The 16,485-nt window shown below is 45.8% G+C and overlaps 1 protein-coding gene across 4 annotated transcripts in view; it reads left to right on the top strand.

The window, feature by feature from the left end:
• Positions 1–16,485, top strand: part of LOC309333067 (guanine nucleotide-binding protein G(I)/G(S)/G(O) subunit gamma-7) — a 111,834-nt gene that overhangs the window by 32,754 nt on the left and 62,595 nt on the right. Inside the window, exon 1 of one of the 4 annotated variants that reach the window (XM_081846519.1) lies at positions 921–1,035. The exons of 1 other annotated variant lie outside the window; for it this stretch is intronic. The gene's annotated coding sequence lies outside the window, so the exon portion shown is untranslated. Of the gene's footprint in view, positions 1–920; positions 1,141–7,401; positions 7,423–16,485 lie in introns of those variants that run through there. 2 more of the 4 variants (XM_081846517.1, XM_081846520.1) reach the window with 2 other exon arrangements.

Genomic DNA, 16,485 nt, shown 5'->3' on the forward strand with positions numbered 1-16,485 from the left:
AAGTTTGCACATCTTGGTTGCTGTCCAAATACTGGAATTTATATATATATATTGGGCCTCAGCTTCTCTGTCTGCGTTTCAAGGGTTGCCTTCTGGTTTTTACTTCTCTGGGGATTATTGGGTTGTTTTCGTTATTTCTAGAATGTATTTTGTGTTTTTCCTATCATGATTTCATTGCAAACTGCCCATGAAAATTTAATAAAATAAAAATAAATAACATTATTTGGCGTTTTTGGGGTCAGTTGTCATTCTTCAAATGCCACTGCCAAATTGGGAGAAAGGTGGGAGGCAAATGCAGTAATGATTTTATGATTATTATTTGTTAAAGTTTAATAATAATTGGTATTATTTTCTCGTTTTTGAGGTACTGATGCTTTTAAATAATAATAGTTAAATTATTAATATTTTTTAAAGGCTTTATTATGGAAACTGAATACAGTGGTACCTCGGATTACATGCGTTTCAGGTTACAGACTCCGCTAACCCAGAAATACTACCTCGGGTTAAGAACTTTGCTTCAGGATGAGAACAGAAATTGCGTGGGGTGGCACAGTGACAGCGGGTGGCCCCATTGGCCAAAGTGGTGCCTCAGGTTCAGAGCGGACCTCTCGAACGAAGTCAGTTCTTAGCCCGAGGGGCGACGGCGATCCCAGTTCTGCGTTTCTGGCTCGCCCCGCCCCTCTCCTTTCCCGCCTTTTCCACTCATGAAGAATGCAGAGCAGGAACATGCGCAGTCTGGCCCACCTCCGCAATCTGCATACGAGTCGAGGCCCGCTCCCTCCCCCCGCGCCGCCGCCCGTCCTCGCGGGCCCTGATTGGCCGCTTCCGCGCTCGCTCGCTCGCTCTCTCTCTCTCCCCCCGCCCTCGCCCGCGGGGACAACCTAACGGCGCAGCTGAGCGCTCGTCCCGCCTCCGTGCTGAGGGACGCGCCGCGCGTATTGGCCGAGTGGCGCCGTCGGTCATCGCCCCTGTGACGGAGGACGGGAGCGGACGGCGGGGGGGGCTGCCCTGCCCGCCTTCGGGACTTGGCAGCAGGTTGGGTTGCGCGGCAGGGCGAGGGAGGAGGCGGCGGCGGCTTCGGCAGCAGCGGGGGAAGCGGCCGAGAAGGAAGGCAGAGAAAAAGGCGAGCGGGGCAAGAGGGTAAGAGGCGCCCGGCTCGCCAAGCCGCCACCGCCGCCCTCAGGGTGACGCGGAGGGGGGAGGTCACGTGGGCACCGGTGAGGGGCGGGGCCGAGGAAGGAAACGCCCCTTGCGGTGGGGTCTTCGGGGCGGGGCTTATGTGGCTCCGCCCTGTGATGCGAGCGGGCGGGCGGGGCCACGGAGGAGGGGCGTGCAGGGAAAAAGGGGAGGAGACAATGGAAGGTGGGAGGGGCTTGCACGGTATTTGAGGGGGAGGAGCTGAGAGGGGCGGGAACCATAGGAAGTGGGAGGGGCCTTAAGAGGAGGAAGGCCTTGCCATGGGAGGAGCTGCTTCTGTGCTGGTCAAAGTAGGAGGGGCCTATCAAATGAAGGAGGGGCTTCTGTACAGTTCAGTGGGCGGGGCTTGCATATTGATTGAGGGGCTTCTGTGCTGATCCCAAAAGGGTGCTCAAAAGGAGGGCAAGGAGTCAGCAGCCTCCTCCACATTGCAGGCACAGCATGAGCTTCTGGAACTCCCTGCCACAAGACGTGAGGTGGACTGCTTTTTTGGGGGAAGGGGCAGGTTTCACTGGTGGGGTGGGGATCTGTAGCTGGAGCTCCGCCTGCCTGGCCACTGAGGTGAAGAACAGGGCCTGGGCCGTTGGGGAGTTGTTGGGCTTTCCGTTGTGGTATCTGGCTTCTCACTTCTGGTGAAAAGGGACTCAGCGGGGCAGCGGGGGGAAGAGTATCTTGCCATTTAGATAGCAGACTGGAAGCACCTTGCAGGGAGGGCAGGGGACTGTTGGGGCTTGGAACACGTAAGTAGTCATTGCAGATGGTGCTTGAGAAGGGCAAGTGGTTCCTGTGCATGCACAGAGCGCCTTGATGGGTGAGGGTCACTGAGGAATTCCAGCGGAGAGGGTCTGGCCAGCTTCTGGACTCTACAGCAGCCAGCCTGTCTCCACTTTGGGTCCCCAGGCGTTGTTGGACTCCTACTCCCATCATCTCTAGCTAGTGGTCAGAGATGATAGGAGTTGTAGTCCAACAACATTCGTCTAGCTCAGTTGCTTAGAGTGTGGTGCCGATAATGCCAAGGTTGCAGGTTCGATCCCTGCATGGGATAGCTATGCATTGCAGGGACTAGATGGCTCTCAGGGCCACTTCCAACTCTACAATTCCATGATTCTGTTATTGTATCTCATTTATTCATATACCACTTTTTGGGCCCAATAATTCTGGCAGTGTTAGAAACTCACATATACAGTCAAACCTTGGTTCTTGAATGGCTCCGTTTTCTAACGTTTCGACTCCCGAACCTGGAAGTAAAGGCTCCGGTTTCCAAACGCTTTTTGGAACCCGAACATCTGACGTGGCTTCCGCTTGAGTGCAAGAAGCAGTGCCTCGGTTGTCAAACGTTTCAGAAGTGAAATTTATTTTTTGTTATTATTCATTTCATTTCTATACCACTTTATATTTTAAAGAAAGAAACCTCAAAAACAGTTTACAACACATTAGAACATCAAATAAAACAATCCAGAATCCAAAAAAGCTTCGAGGAGAATATTCCAGATCCTTCTCTAAGTAGCAGTTTGCTTTTCCCACTTCTGTTTTACGGTACTTAATTTATAGATCTGCCCCATAGCAGAAGTAGTGTCAGCTAGGACCTCGGAGATCAGGGTTCAAATTCCAGCTGTGTCCTGAAGCTCACTGGGGGACCTTGGCGTCAGTCATGGCCTCTTAATCTACCTCACAGGGTCATTGTAGGAATTAACAGGGGGGGGGGTCACCCATGGACTCCTTGGAGAAAAAGGTGGGATATAAAGGCAGTGAACAAGCTCTTCTGCTGACCTGCTTAAGAAAGCTGGAGGGACCAGCCAGGTGGAGATGTCAGTTGCCAGTCTGGCATCCAGAGATTTCTGCATGGTCGCAACTGAACCTGTGCCAGTAGCAAAACACGCCTGGCAGCTGGGAGATTTCTAGCACTGAATCATGGGTTCATTGGATTTACTAGGCCTGTAAGTACACTGGAGTGTTTAGCTGGGGATACATCCCAAGTGGAGAAAGGCTGTTTGGCAGAGTGGGGCTGCTGTTAACACACGTTGCCAGCATTAGAAACTGAGATATGAAAGCTAGGAGCTAAAGGGCACCTTAAACCTCTGTTATGGGTGCAACAACGGAATTTCTAGGCATGCTTTTTTGATAACAAGAATACAAAGCTAAAAATCAATGAACTGCAGCTAAAATATTATGTTCATTTTTCACATGGTCTAGTCCTTTCCCTGCCCACCCTCTTAATATCCTTAAGAGGGAGTCTTCTCCAGTCTTCAGGGAGTAGCTAGAAGGGGGAAGGCAGAAAAAGGTCCTCATTTCCTTTCACTTTGCAGTTTTAATCTGAAATCTTAGGCGCAATAAACTGCTGTACTCAGAAACTGCTTGCTCTAATGGAATTCCCTGTTGCAAAAATGCGCCTAGAACAATGGGAATTCCCAACACCAGTTATTGCTCTTCCAGAAATGAGCCCCTTGAAATGATATGCAGGAAGGTCTTGGGGGCTGGTGCTCTCTAATTAATGCCGGGGGGGGGGGGGGAAACACTCCCCACGAGCCCAGTACAGTATTTGGACAAACAACTCATTGCCACTGGGTGCAGTCTCCTCGTGACTTGGCTTGCTTGCAAGGGATATGATGGAGCCAGAGGGGTTGTGTGGGGCTTGGAGAGGGAGGGGGCTGGAGCTGTCATTCCTGAGCTGAGGGGCTGATGCTGGGGTCTGTTCTCCTCTTCCTGGATGGGCGCCATGAGGATGGGAAATGGGTGCTGGAGTCCCATGGGGAGCCAAGGTCGATTTGGCTACTCCCAGCCCTGAAAGCTGCTGCAAAAAGCTGCATTTTACCTGCATGGAAAAAGCTTTATTTTGGTTAATTTTCTGCAAAGCAGCAAGGAGGATGCCTTGCTGTGTGCCAAGTGCTTTCTCTCTCTCGACTGCTTTCAGAATGTTATTAATTGTGTTTGGTTTTGGAACGTTTTGATCTGTTTCAAGACATCATTGCTGCTTTTCCAAGTTGTGGAGGAAGGGCAGGATATAAATTCAGTAAGCAACAATAAATAGACATGCAGGTGTTTGGCTTGTCTAATGCAGAAGGAAACTGTAAATTCTAAGGTCACTGCATCCACTGGTTTATTTTGTGTCAAATCTCCATAGAAGATTTATACTTTGCTTTTCTCCCTTGGTCACTTGAAGCAGTTTACAGTGCAATATAATGCTTTAAAAAAATGGAGAACTTTATATTCTTCTCATCTCCCAGTACATAGCTGTACTGTTGGTGTAATTTAATTTTAAGGGGCAGCCTAGGCATGCTTCATCTGCTACATCCCACGATATGGCATATGTGTTGTATGTGCGATATCTGGCCTTTAGAAAATTTGGGCTTATTCTTTTTGCGGTGGATGGAGAATTCGTAGGGAGTCTGAAGCAGAGGAAGACTCAGTAGCACAGAAAGAAAGTTATACTCTTTCAGAGGTGAGAAACATGAAAATTGGAGGCCAGTTGAAACTTCTGTCTGAATGAAGTGTACTGAATAGGATGGAGAGCAGAGCCTAGCCCAGTTGTGTGGGCAACACTTGCTCTTTAAGAAAAAAACCACCTCTTTGCATCTGCTTCCGTGGAAGGCATTATTTGCATCGGATGGTTGTTGGAGAAAGAAATCTTTTCTCTTGTTCAGAATTGGTTCCAGGATCTGCGTGGTTTGTGCGCTCACAGTTGTGTCAACAGAAAAAACAAAACAAATTCCTTCCAGTAGCACCTTAAAGACCAACTAAGTCAGTTCTTGGTATGAGCTTTCGTGTGCATGCACACTTCTTCAGATACCACACTTCTTCAGTGTATCTGAAGAAGTGTGCATGCACACGAAAGCTCATACCTAGAACTAACTCAGTTGGTCTTTAAGGTGCTACTGGAAGGAATTTTTTTATTTTGTTTTGAACAGTCCCCCAGGTTTGGGAAAGACCTCTGCACACTTGCAGTCTCGCACCGCCCAACTTGTTGGAAATCTGCACGCCTTTGCCTCTCCTTCTCTTTCTGGGGGACTCTGAAATGCACCGCCAGAGTGGATTTCTATCTGATTACTTTCCTAAATTACTTTTATACTATTTTCAGGTTCCCAGGTTGGTGAAATGCCACCCTGCCCGCCTGGGGCTGCATCACTATAGTGATTTCCAAGTGTTACTCGTTTCTTAGAAGGAAGTTGGCCTAAATTTAGTGCTTGCCTTTTGTGACATCCGCTGTTTGTCCTTTGAGGAGGTGTGGAGCCCTTCTGCTCCAAAACGTTTTCTGAAATACTGCCTCTGTGATGTAACAAGAGGAAGGGAAGGTGTCCTTAAAGTCAGCTTTAAGGAAGTGGGGTTTGTTTTGAAACCAGGATCTTGTTCTCGGGATGCAAGAAATGACACCCCCTTTGGCACATGGTAGGATTTCTCTTTTTAAAAAGTTAAATGGTCCAAATAGACTTGCTGCTGGAAGTCAGTTGCCTGGGCCTTGTGCAGATTTGCAGAGTTTGTCTTGGGGTTAAAAGTAATTGACAACTGAGTGTGGTTGCTGGGAGGACAGGAGCTTCCAAGGGAGCAAGAACCGGCTAGAGGCCAGCCTTTCAATTTGCCCTTGTGCAGAAGGACAACGCTAAGAGTTGGCACATTTCTGTACCAAGCGCCACATCTTTCCTGTGTTTTCATGACAGCCCTGGGAAGTCATTCAGGGAGTGATGTGGGGCTGTTTGGATGAGGTTCCCAGTGAATGCCACCTCTGAAGGCAGCTTCCACCATTGGCATTGAGGGAGAGAAGTTAGGTGGAAGGGGGCCACATGAATCACTTGGAGGCCAGTGAAGCCTTTCTGCAAGTGCACTGCTTGGGGGGTCCTCCTGGATCCATTGCTGTCGCTTGAGGCTCAGGTGGCCTGGAGTGCCTAAAACCTTCAGCTTTGGCTGGTGGCCCAGCTACACCCCTGTCTGCACTGGGATAGTCTACTGTCTATGCCCTGGCAACCTCAAGGTTTGATGATTGCAATGTCTTATACGTAGGGCTACCTCTGAAGACAGTTTGGAGACTTCAGCCATTGCAGAATTCAGCAGCCAGGTTGCTGACCGGGACAAGACTGTTTGAGCATATTACACTGATCCTGCTCCGACTGCACTGGCTGCCCAATTCAAAGTGCTGTTTTTGACCTCTGAAGCCTTAAAAGGCTCAAGACTGCATTAAAAGGCTCAAGGACCGTCTTTCCCTGTATAAACCGACACAGACACTGAGATCATCTTCTGAGGCCCTTCTTCATGTGCCTCCTCCATGAGAGGCCCTTCTTCATGTGCCTCCTCCATGAGAGGTCCAGAGGGTGGCACATGAGAACGGGCCTTTGTTTGTGGTATGCTCTCCCCAAGGAGGCTCTCCTGGTGCCTTCATTACATATCCTTAGGCACCGGCCAAAAGCATTTCTCTTCTCCCAAGCCTTTGGCTCATGGGACCATTTACGGCCTTTTAAACTCACTCTGTGTGTGTGTGTGTGTCACACACATATATAAGGGGGTGGTATTGTTTTTGTCTGTTACTATGGTATGTATTTTTGTGTCTTTATATTGTAAACTGTCCCGTCATGCTCTGATGAAGGAAGGTATACAAATTCAGTAAGTAAACAAATAAGATTAATAATAAATAATATTCCAAAGCCATGGCATCAACACAGAGGTCGCCCTGGCCTGGGAGGCTCTGCAGAGGTGCCATTTATTATTTGCAGAGCAAACATGGACACAGGTTGCAGGGGGAGAGAGCAGACCCTCCAAATGTCCCTATTTTCTAGGGATGTCCCTGATTTAGAGAAGCCATCCTGGTTTCTGATTTGATCCTGGAACATCCCACTTTTCCTTAGAATGTCCCTGTTTTCATTGGAGAAATGTTGGAAGGTATGGAGTAATCTGACCCCCGAGCTGTCGGAAGGCAATTCTGTATAGGGAAGTTTTTTAAATGTGAATGTTTTATTATGTTTTTATATATATTCAAAGCTGCCCAGAGTGCTGGGGCAGCCCAGTAAAATGTGTGGGGTATAAATAGCAAAATTATCATTATGGAATGGGATGTCCCTATTTTCAGTGAAGAAATGTGGGAGAACGAGAGAGGAGGGCAGTCGTAACTGGGGATAAAGCCGACCCCTGCATACTCATTCTTGGAATCAGGAGGACAGGCCAGGAGCCGAGAGAAAGCCTTTCTGTCAGCTGGGCTGAGTGGTTGAAAGGGGCACAAGCTTTTCCCAGAGGCATCTGAAGGTAGCCCTGTTGAGGGAAAACAAAACAAATTCCTTCCAGTAGCACCTTAAAGACCAACTAAGTCAGTTCTTGGTATGAGCTTTCGTGTGCATGCACACTTCCTTTCGTGTGCATGCACACGAAAGCTCATACCAAGAACTGACTTAGTTGGTCTTTAAGGTGCTACTGGAAGGAATTTGTTTTGTTTTGACTATGGCAGACCAACACGGCTACCTATCTGTAACTGTTGAGGGAAGTTTTTAATGTCTGATGTTTTATTGTGCTTTTAATTCTGTTGGGAGCCACCCAGAGTGGCTGGGGAAACCCAGCCAGATGGGCGGGGTATAAATAATTTGTTGTTGTTGTTGTTGTCTGCATCCTGCATCAATGCCCCTCTCTCCCGCCCAGATCGGTCTGCCTTGTTTTCATTATCAATGGAGCAGCTTAAAACCATGACTTCACCCTTCAGATATGTTCTTGGAAGTGCTGGAAAAAAGAAGTCCTCTCTCCTGCAGGGTTCAGTTGCTTTGACTTGGGGAACTCAAGGGTGGAGATCGGGTCCTTGGAGGTGGGGCCCAGCTGAGGGGCATCAAACAGCCCCTGGGAGGGTCTTCTGGGCACAGTTTCCACAAGAAACTTCTCAGCTGCCGTGAATTATTTTTCTGTGTAGTTCTGGGCGACAAAAACTGCCAGGAAGTTGGAGTCGTCTTTCTTTCTAATTTATTGCCTCCTTGTGAAAAACGTCCAGGCTTTCTCTGCTGGAAATGAAGGCAGCAAACTGCAGAGGGCCATTGGTGTGCAAGTCAGAAAATGGAGCCTTCCTTCCCTGTTCAGCCTGGGTTTCTTGTCAGCGTTAGAAACACAGATATATAAGTCAGTTGCCAACCTTAAACCTAGATTAGGGTTGCCACCACGGAATCAGTGTTAGACATTAGCCAGGCATGTTTTGCTACTGGTGTGTCCAATTGCGACCACGTGGAGATACCTGGGTGCCGGGTTGGCGACTGGGCAAAGCAAAATGTCACTTAGAGAAGGATCCAAAACATTTCCCTTGAAGCTTGAGTTTGTTTCATTCTGGTTTGTTTTATTTGATGTTCTAGTGTGTTACAAACCACTTTGAGTATTGTTCTTTGAAATACAGAGCGGTATAGAAATGAAATGAATCGTCCTCATCATCTTCAAAGTGTAAAAAATGGTGCCTAGGTATTCTATTGTGGCAACTGTAACTTAGGTTTAACGAGATACAGATTTTATATACGAGTTTCTAACACCAAACAGAATGTCTAGGTGCCATTTCTTTTTCAGTGAATTTAATTATTATGAGGTTGTTTATTTCATAAAATTTACAGAATCATAAAATTGTAGAGTTGGAAGGTATCTCAAGGGTCATCTAGTCCAACCCCCTGCAATGCAGGAATCTCAACTCAAGCATCCATGACAGATGAACATCTATATACTGCTTGATTATGTTTATGGGAGGGGATTTGGGGGGGGGGGCAGGAACGCTGGCAATCTTGGTTCTCCCCACTTTTTTTGTACTAAAAATTTCCTGCACACAAAAAATTGCAGCTCAGGCCCCCAGCTTAGGGTTATCTCCCATTTATGTAACCGATGAGGAGGAATGGTTTGGAACTTGGGCGGCCAAAACATTTCCTCCTTTCTTGTCCTCTGTGACTTCTTTCTTCCTCCCTCCTTCCCTCCTGAAGCAAAATTGTCCTGGCAATACAACTGACGCTTAATGACAGTGGAAATAAATTCTTTGTTGTTACTCAGCTTGCTCTGGTCTTCCTGAGGGCAGCAGAGAGAGAAAGGGGTGGGGATGCGGATGGGGGAGTCCAAATCTCCCCCCCCCTGCCCCATTATGGGGGAACAAAGGGCCGTTTCTGCTCTGGCACATCTTCCTTCCTGCTCAGCATCTGATGTCCATTTCAGGAGGCTGGTGGAGCCTTGGGGGCATTCTGTCCATTACAGAGGCGTAGCTCTTTCCCTGTCAATGGGATTTTCTTTGGGTTGGGGGGGCTTGTTCCCTTGCATCTTCTGCTAAGACTTCTCCTCCTGCATTTAAAACAAAACTTCACAGAAGTTCGTTAGGAAGCTCCTCCACATCTGTTTAATAATGCTTCTTCCCATGGTGCCTCCTGCCCCCCTTTTTGAATTTTATACAGCTGGTCTCAGGGCGCTTTGCAGCATAAAACCACAATATAAAAACACAAAATGCAAAATAAAAATAAAACAACAACCCAATAACCCCCTGCCTCCCCAACACATTTTAAAAGGGCATTGGGTGTCAATCAGCCAAAGGCCTGGTTAAAGAGGAACCTTTTTTGCCTGGCACCTAAAGGTGTATAATGAAGGTACCAGGCAAACCTCCCAGGGGAGAGCATCCCACAGACAAGATGCCACTGCAGAAAAGGCCCTGTTTTCATTTTGTCACCCTTGAGATATTGGGGCCTTGAGCCATTGAAGGCTTTATAGGTCAACACCAGCACTTTGAATTGGGCCTGGAAACTAATGGGCAGCCAGGGCAGTCAGGCAAGTATCAGTGCAAAATGCTCAAACTGTCTTGCCCTGGTGAGCAGCCTGGCCGCTGAATTCTGCACTAGCAGAAGTTTCCGAACTGTCTCCAGAGGCAGCCCCATGTATAAAGTTTTGCAGTAATCCAACCCACTCTCCCCTACCACCATGCAAGAGTTTTCCTGCTCCCTGGAGGAATCCCCTCTCTCAAAACATGGCAGGCTGCTTCCAAAATCTCCATGTTACAGTCGCCAAAATGGAATGCCCAGCTGCCATTTTTGGGCCAGACGGCTGAAAGTCTATGCTGCTTTTGATTTTATTTCTTGATTTTTGTGTTTTGTGTTGTTTCCCCCATAGTTTTGTTTGTTTGCTGCGCTGCCCCAAGAACTTCATTACAGGGCAGTAAGGAAACCCTGTGAATAAAACAGTGACCAAATGCTAGGTCTTTTTCATGCCACCTGCAGTCTCTGAAAAAATGTGTGATATTCTGTCCCCTGAAGGTCACAGAGTTAAATGAAATCACTGGACCATCTTGATTGACACTGTGGCAGGAACATATTTAAGAAGAGATCATATTAAATCAGATATTTAGCCTGTGAGTATAGCAGGAGTGATTTTTGATGTTAATGAAACCATGGTGTTTGGAAGTAGTTTTCCTCTGTTTTGCCCATTGCGTGGAGAATTCTTTGAGGATTTATTTCGGTCATTCCTTCTACAACCTGGTGCCCCCACCTGCTCCTCAAATAGCGACCTGGATCCTCGCTTGTGGTTGTGGTGATGCAGAAATCTGACCCCCTCTGCCTCAGAGCTGTTGTGAGTTGTGTACACTTCAACAGGTTCTTGTTGCATTCTTTCTCCTGCCCACAAACCCTTTGCAAGTTCAGACTGAGCAGGAGGTGCTTCTGAAGGTGGCTGCAGCGGCCCTCCTGTTCCAGAATTCCTGAGCAGGTGAACTGGGAGTCCCGCCAGGCTCACCTGTTGTGCAAGCTGGCCTGGAGGAGTTCTTATTTCGGAAGATGCACAGCCACCCTTCACTCCCGGAGGGGCAGGCAGAGGCTTGCCTGGGCGGTGCGCATGCCAGAGGTTGTGTCTCTTTGTACCTGTAGGCTCCCTTCCAAATCCAGGTAAGACATTTGCACCTGGAGGCAGAAACAGCAGGTTGGAGGGAGCAGTGCTTCTGGATACCAAGTTTCTGGAGACCAGCGGGGACCGGGGTAGACAGCTCTCATGCTCGAATCCTGCTTGTGCACTTTACATTGAGGCAGAGCTAGAAATGTGTGGTTTGCACCTGGTGTGGGTTCAATTGCAACCCTGTGAAGATCTCTGGCTGCCAGGTTGGCAATTGGCATCTCCCTCTGACTGCCCCTTTGGCTTTCTTAAGCAGATGCGCAGAAGAGCTTGTACCTTGCATTTATATCACAAGGAGTGCATTGTTCACCCCCCCCCATTAATTCCTACAACCTCCCCCTGTGAGGTAGGTGAAGAGGCCATCACTGACTCTAAGGTCACTGACTCTAAGGTCACCCAGACGGAGTGGGGATTCGAACCCTGATCTCCCAGGTCCTCATCCGACACTCTAACCACTACACCACTGGCTCCCTAGAGTCCTTCTGCTATGGGGCAGCTCTATAAATTAAGTTGGTAAGTAAATATGGAGAATGCCAAATGTCACTTAGAGGAGGACCTGAAATACTCTCCTTGAAGCTTGAATTTGTTTTATTCTGGATTGTTTTATTTCGTGGTCTAATGTGTTGTGAACCGCTTTGAGGTTGTTTTCTTTAAAATATAAAGCAGTATAGAAAACAACAACAACAATATAATACCCCATTGGAAAAAGGTGCCTAGACATTCCATTGTGGCAACTGTAACTTAGGTTTAAGGTGCCATGTGGCAATTCTATTTTTTTAAAAAATAATATTTATTAAAGTTTTAAAGGTTACAAAAAGAAAAAGTAAAAACACCATATTAAACAAAAACACAACAACACATCACAATAAAGAAAAAAAAGAAAAAGAAGAAAACAGAAAAATAAAATCCATTAAAAAACAACAACACAGCGAATCTTCCCATAACTTATCTTTAATTTGCTTGTTTCCTTGACCTCCTCACACCTCCCTTTTTTGTATTCTAGTTCGGTTAGCTATTTCAGCAAATCCTTTCCATCTTTTCCAATTTTTGTCCTGTAATTTATCTTAATATAATGTAACTTTACTTTCCCTCCTTTCACCAATTAACAGTTTGTTTTTTCCTAATCCTTTATAACATTTCTGCTAAAACCACATAGCTCCATTCCATCATCCTTCTAACATTCATTAATTATACAATGTTTCTGTAAATATTCTTTAAATTTCTTCCTCCACTGACTCTTTGCCATTTGGCAATTCTAACCCTGGGGGACAAAGAGAGGGTTTCTCCACGGATCTGCGCTCCCCAACCATCCCAGGTCTGGTGTATCAGCAAATGAATGCAAGCCCAGCCTTCTGTTTTGATGGGCACAGTGTGCCTCTCTCCCTGGAGGGGCACCAGGCATGCTTTCTCAAGGAGATGTATTTGTGGGTGCAACGCTCTTCCTCCCTCCCATGCCACAATATTCACACATGCATCCCCCTCTGCCCTGGTTTCCTGCAGAAGGGTCTTCCAGACTCTCCGAGTGGTCAGGCTCCCTGAGCCCACCTGCGATCCTGCTTACATGTCTCCCACCCTTCGCAACAGCGTGGGCACCTGCAAAATGAAGCCCACTCCCCACCCCAGGGCCCAGCTCTTCCTCCGGAGACCCTGCTCTTGGGGACGTTGCTCCCTAGGGAAGGTTCCCCACTGGGTTGGGCCGGAGGATGGATAGATGAGTCCAAAAATGAAGGCCTTCTCTTCTCCTCTAGGGATGACCAATCTGCTTCTGCTCAGCTCGGCTTGTTGAGCTGCTGTTGGTTGTTTATGAGGAAAAGCTCCTGGAAGGAGGACGGGTAGCTGGCGATCTGTGACTTTTGTTCTCACTGCCGGACTTCTTGGTGGTTCCCCCCACCTTGCAAAATTAGATTTGCAGAGATCCCCTACTAATCCTTTTTTCTGAAGGAATATTAGCTTCCCCAGTCCATAATCTGGCCTTGGTGGTTTTATCTTATTAACGGGTGTGCGAGCAGCTGTCGGTGTGGCTTCTCCCTCCTCCTATTCGGGAAGCTTAATCCGGTTTTACTGCCTTGTTTATCCTCACGAGAGGCCCCAGATAGCCTTGAAAAAGCCTGCCGGCCAGATCTCACATTATTTATTTATTATTATTATTATTTGTATAAATATTGTTTGCATACATTGGTATACCACTCTATACAGTGGTACCTCAGGTTAAGAACTTAATTCGTTCCAGAGGTCCATTCTTAACCTGAAACTGTTCTTAACCTGAAGCACCACTTTAGCTAATGGGGCCTCCTGTTGCCACTGCGCCGCCGCTGCACGATTTCTGTTCTCTTTTTTTTTTAATGATATTTATTAGAAGTTTCAAAAATTACAGAGAAAGAAAAAAGAAGAAAGCAACAACAACAAAAGAACATTTTCAAAGCATATATAACAATACTTAAAAGAGGGAAAAAAGAAAAAAAGAAAAAACCCCATAAAAATCAATACAACAATAACAATAAAAACACAATATTCCATATCTTTATCTTTCATTAACTTGTTTCATCGACCTCCTCACACCTCCCTTTTTGTATTCTAGTTTAGTTATTTATTTCAGCAAATTCTTTCCATCCTTCTCAATTTTTTTTAAATAGTTTGTCTTAACAGTCTAACCTATTAATTAACTCAACAAATCCTTTCCATCTTTCACTATATTCTGTCATTCAGTTTACCTTAGTTTATTTTAACCTTATCTTCCCAAAAATACCTTAAGACTTAAAACAATATTTATTTATACATAATTCCTTATAACATTTCTGCTAAAGCCAAATATTTTCATTCCAACATTTTTCCTAATACTCATTAATTTTACACTAATTCCCAAAATAAATTTTTAAAAGTTTTCTTCCAATCTTCCTCCAGCGTCTCTTCTTCCTGGTCTCGGGTTATGTCAGTCCTTACTGTCCATTCCATCTAGTCCATCAACCTGGTAATCTTATATCCGAGGCTCTTAAGTCTTTTCCATGTCCCTTCTGCAGGTCTTCTTCTTGTTTGTACTTGCACTTTACCTTGTCTTTTGTAGATCTCTTTCTTAATTTCTTTCCTTTCTCATTGAGGAGTAGGTCTCGGGGATGTTCCAACTCAAAAATATCTCCATCTCTCCTCAGCAGATCGGCCCATTCCCCACAGTCCCATTCCCCACAGTCAACAGTATAGTCCAGAAAATATTTAAAAGCATGTTTCAAAGTCCCTCCAAACTTAAGGGGCCCCACAACTCCAGACCCCCCCTGGCCCACTTCAAATTCAGCCTTCAACAACAATAGCTTGTGCTCCTGTAGGCCCTCGGGCCTCTCCATTTGTGTTACTTGAGGTTCAACAGCAGCCTCCTCCATTATCTTCTGCGTTTGCACTTGCTCTATCAAAACAGATTCCTGAGTTGGCTCCTGGATGGTTTCTGTATACATATTCACTGTTTGTCCAAAGTTTCTGACTGCAACAGTCATCAAATACATCTTCTCATGCATCTGCTCCAACAAAGCGCTTGTCTTGCAAAAAGCAAGCACCAAAACTTCTTCCAAACATATTTTTGTTCAAGGTCACAGTCTGGTCCCACGATCCTAATCTCCACAGCTGTAAAATCCCCAGAACGACTCAAGCAACAATTTAACAAGCTCCCTCTAGAGGAGGCAATTTCTATTTGTATCCATCTTTTAAAAGCAGATCCAACAAAGAAAAATTACTTTCATTTTTCGGATTTTTTGTTTATTTTAAATGCAAAAGGCAACATTGGAATCAATTTGTTTCTCTTCTTCAACTAACTGTCAAAAGATGTTCCATTCACAGTCAATGAACTTCACCAAAAATCTCCATCTCTGACACCCCGTTCCCAGGTTTGAGACGGTGGAAATTTATCTTTCTTTACTCTCTCTCCTGCAGGCTTGAACAATCAAATTTCCCCTCTTTACTCCTGCTTCCAAGAGGGGTTTAGATGATCAAAACAGGAGGAATTAAAAACCTTTATGTACAACTTTCCAGACTTTGGCTTGCACGATTTTTGCTTCAGACTATTTACAAAAGCAGAAGGTCCTGTTTAGGACCTTCCCGCTGAGTGCCAAATTAAAGTGTTTCTTAGCCCAATTTTCCGTTCTACTCACGGGTACTTGTTTAGAGTCCAGTTGTCCCCAGGAAAAAGTCAGCGCTCTCTGAATGGGACTTTCAAAGATTTGGCTGAAAACGGGAAAGGCAAAAATTAAGGAAGTCAGCCTCCCGGAACTGCATGACTGACGCAGCAATGAAAAGAGCTAGCTGTATTTAAAGGGAATACTTTTTGAACTTTGCTAAACCTGACATTGAAAGGGTCTTCCCCCCACTGAGCGGGAGAAGGGGGGAAGGAAAAATTGACTTAATTTAACCCGCTAGAAGAAGAAAGTTGTGAACGGGAAACTCTCCGCTGCCGATACCTCTGATCAGGCTGCCTGAGCGGTGAGCGCCTAAAAACGAACTGTCAAAAAGAGAGGACTGTGGATACAAAGTAAGACTTTACTTGAAATATAATAACGGGACTTTACTTGGCAGAATCTGATTTTAAATTGCAACAAAGTAGGACTTTGGGTTGGATTTTATTTCTTTGGGACATTGCATGGCTACTTGCTTCCCTGTTTCTTTGTTATTCCTGCCTGGATACAATTTCCCCCTCTAGAGGACTAAAAGAGAAACTGCTGTATTGAGGCAAAGAAGTGGGATTTTCCATTTGCAACCTTCCTGTGTGAACGACCTTGAGTTATGAGCACGCCACTGGATGAAATATCAACAAGAAGCAAAACAAAACAGGCTCAAAAGCAGGCTCAGAAAAGAAGCTCCATATCAGGAGCAGCAGCTGCACAGGAAAAAGTAACAGCAGCATCAATGGATTCTATGACACAGGCACTGCTCAGAATAAACCAATCTTTAGAAGCACTCACTAAGTAATCTACAGAGAACTCTAAGAAATTGACAGAACTGACAACAAGATTGGATTTGAACACAACGACAATATCATCTAATACAGACTCTATAAATCGTCTAATTCAAGAAAGTACGGAAACAAGGAAAATAGCTGAGATCGCTAAGAGCACTGCCGAGGAAACTAAGGGAAAATTTGCGCCTATTGCAAAGAAGGTACATGAACATGATGCAACTTTGGCTCTTATGGAATTGGAGAGGAAAGGCAAGAATTTGAAATTGAGATTGGTACCAGAAGAGGAAGAGGGCAACCTTGGGGAATTTCTCACAGATAAATTTCAAGAATTTTGGACTGACGAATTAGAAGGAGAAGAAGATGAATTTGTAATAACTACAGCTTTCCGGATTGGCAGGAAGCAAGGCAAGAAACCAAGGGACTGTTTAATCACTTTGAGATCCAAGGAAGAAAGAGACAAAATACTGAACCTACACTTCCAGAAGGCTCTGATTATTAAGAATTCT

Source organism: Podarcis erhardii (genome assembly GCF_964252035.2).
Source record: "Podarcis erhardii genome assembly, chromosome: 18".
Taxonomy (NCBI): Eukaryota; Metazoa; Chordata; class Lepidosauria; order Squamata; family Lacertidae; genus Podarcis; species Podarcis erhardii.